The sequence below is a fragment of the Globicephala melas genome, chromosome 4 (assembly GCF_963455315.2).
Source record: "Globicephala melas chromosome 4, mGloMel1.2, whole genome shotgun sequence".
NCBI lineage: Eukaryota > Metazoa > Chordata > Mammalia > Artiodactyla > Delphinidae > Globicephala > Globicephala melas.
In genome coordinates this window covers 12,111,123-12,113,822 of record NC_083317.1, presented here as the reverse complement: position 1 = coordinate 12,113,822, position 2,700 = coordinate 12,111,123, and the positions used below count along the sequence as shown (strand labels likewise).

Below are 2,700 nucleotides of genomic sequence, written 5' to 3'. Positions count from 1 at the left end.
AGGTGATAACAGTATCAAGCTGAGGGCTGTTGTGTAGTTTACAACAGCGTAATAATGTCTGGCATATAATAAGTACTCAATAAACATCTGCCTTTGTGACGACCTATTCCTGAACTTTGCTGTGTAACACACAGGCTGTCAAAAGGTAATAGTAAAAGACATTTAAAATGTTTTCTAGGAAAAGTAGCCCATGAGGAATCCTTTAATAAAACAAGCAAGGAAACAAACAAAAAGATCCTGTATCTTTCCAGCTGGAAAAATCTTTTCATGTATAAGGTTGCTTAGCATGGGGGACAGTCATGCTGCCTAAGGAGTCCTCTGAGGGCAGTGAACCAGCCCCATCTTCCTACTTTAATTCATCCAGCAAACTTCAGAGTATCTCCTGTCTGCAAGGTACTGGTATTGGTTAAGGTGGTTTTGGAGGCAAGAGACAGAAAACTCCTACTCAGCCAGCTTAAACCATGAAGCACTCTATTATTTTATATGCTGAGGGATCCAAAGGCAGCGTGGCTCTGGCTCTTTCTCTGTCTTTCTGGATTCCTTTGCCTCTGCCCCTTTCTGGTGCTGGCTTAACCCTCAGGCTGGTGTCAAGAAAGCGGCTTTCATCCCCTGTGTCTCACTTGGGCAGACAATATCCCTCCTAGGCAGAGGAACAATCTCTTCCTTGTGTCTTCCTTTAAAAGCAAGGAAATCGAGATATGTTCAGTAGATGGGCTTTGTGCCCACGGATGCTGCTGAGTAAGCATCGTTGACATCTCCCCCCTCCACTGCCGTCATGTCCGAGTCAGAGTGTCCCGAAGAGCCCGAACAGCTGTGGAAGCTCTTCATTGGAGGTTTGAGCTTTGAACCAACCAATGAGTGTCTGAGGAGCCATTTTGAGCAGTGGGGAGCGCTCACAGATTGTGTGGTAATGAGGGATCCGAGCAGCAAGCACTGCAGAGCTTTCGGGCTTGTCACATACGCCACTGTGGAGGAGGTGGATGCGGCCATGAATGCGAGGCCACACGAGGTGTATGGAAGAGTGGTGGAAACAAAGAGGGCCGTCTCAAGAGAAGATTCTCAAAGACCTGGTGCCCATTTACCTGTGAAAAAGATTTTTGGTGGTGACATTAAAGAAGACACTGAAGAACATCACCTAAGAGATTATTTTGAACGGTACGGGAAAATCGAAGTGACTGAATTCATGACTGACCGAGGCAGTGGCAAAAGGAGAGGCGTTGCTTTCCTAAGTTTTGATGACCATGACTCCGTAGACAAGATTGTCATTCAGAAATACCACACTGTGGGGTTTCCCTGGTGGCACAGTGGTTAAGAATCCACCTGCCAATACAGGGGATACGGGTTCGAGCCCTGGTCTGGGAAGATCCCACATGCCGCGGAGCAACTAAGCCCGTGCGCCACAACTACTGAGCTTGTGCTCTAGAGCCCGCGAGCACAACTACTGAGCTTGTGTGCTGCAACTACTGAAGCCCGCGTGCCTGGAGCCCATGCTCCACAACAAGAGAAGCCACCGCAATGAGAAGCCCGCGCACCACAAGGATGAGTAGTCCCCACTCGCTGCAACTAGAGAAAATCTGTGCACAGCAACAAAGACCCAATGCAGCCAAAAATAAATAAATAAAATAAATAAATTTAAAAAAAAGAACACAGGTTTAAAAAACAAAAACAAAACAAACAAAAAAGAAATACCACACTGTGAATGGCCACAATTGTGAAGAAAGGAAAGCCCTACCTAAGCAAGAGATGACAGTGTTTCATCCAGCCAAAGAGGTCGAAGTGGTTCTGGAAACTTTGGTGGTGGTCTTGGAGGGGGTTTTGGTGGAAATGACAGCTTTGGTCATGGAGGAGACTTCAGTGGCCGAGGTTGCTTTGGTGGCAGCCGTGGTAGCGGTGGATATGGTGGCAGTGGCGATGGCTATAATGGGTTTGGTAACGATGGAAGCCATTTTGGAGGTGGCAGAAGCTACAATGATTTTGGCAGTTATGACAATCAATCTTCAAATGTTGGACCCATGAAAGGAGGAAATTTTGGAGGCAGAAGTGCTGGCCCCTGTGGTGGTGGAGGCCAATACTTTGCCGAACCATGAAACCAAGGTGGCTGTGGTGGTTCCAGCAGCAGCAGGAGCTATGGCGGGGCAGAAGATTTTAATTACTGCTGGGAAACAAAGCTTAGCAGGAGAGGAGAGCCAGAGAAGTGACGGGGAAGCTCCAGGCTACAACAGATCGGTGAACGCAGCCAAGCACGGTGGTGGCAGGGCCTCGCTGCTACAAAGAAGACATATTTTAGACAATACTCATGTGTATGGGCAAAAAAACCTGGAAGACTGTATTTGTGACCAATTGTATAACAGATTATTTTAGTTTCTGTTCTGTGGAAAGTATAAAGCATTCCAACAAAGGGTTTTAATGTAGATTTTTTTTTGTTGCACCCATGCTGCTGATTGCTAAATGTAATAGTCTAATCATGAAGTTGAATAAATGTGTCTTTTAAAAAAAAAAAAAAAAGCAAGGAAATCTTTTCCTGAAGCTCCTCAGCAGAGCCCCCTCCTATCTCGTTGACCACAAAATTGGCCCCTGACTATGTTGGAACCAGTCACTGACAAGGGGAATGGCGTCATCATGATTGACTTGGACTCCTCATGGCCCACGCACTAAGGGCCCAGCCTCCTCTGAAGCATGTGGACAGATCGGAGAAGGGGA

At 46.7% G+C, this 2,700-nt stretch overlaps 1 pseudogene; it reads left to right on the top strand.

Moving 5' to 3' along the window:
• Positions 1-775: 775 nt before the first annotated feature.
• On the top strand, positions 776-2,198 carry LOC115865843 (heterogeneous nuclear ribonucleoprotein A1-like; annotated as a pseudogene).
• The last annotated feature ends 502 nt before the right edge of the window (positions 2,199-2,700 follow it).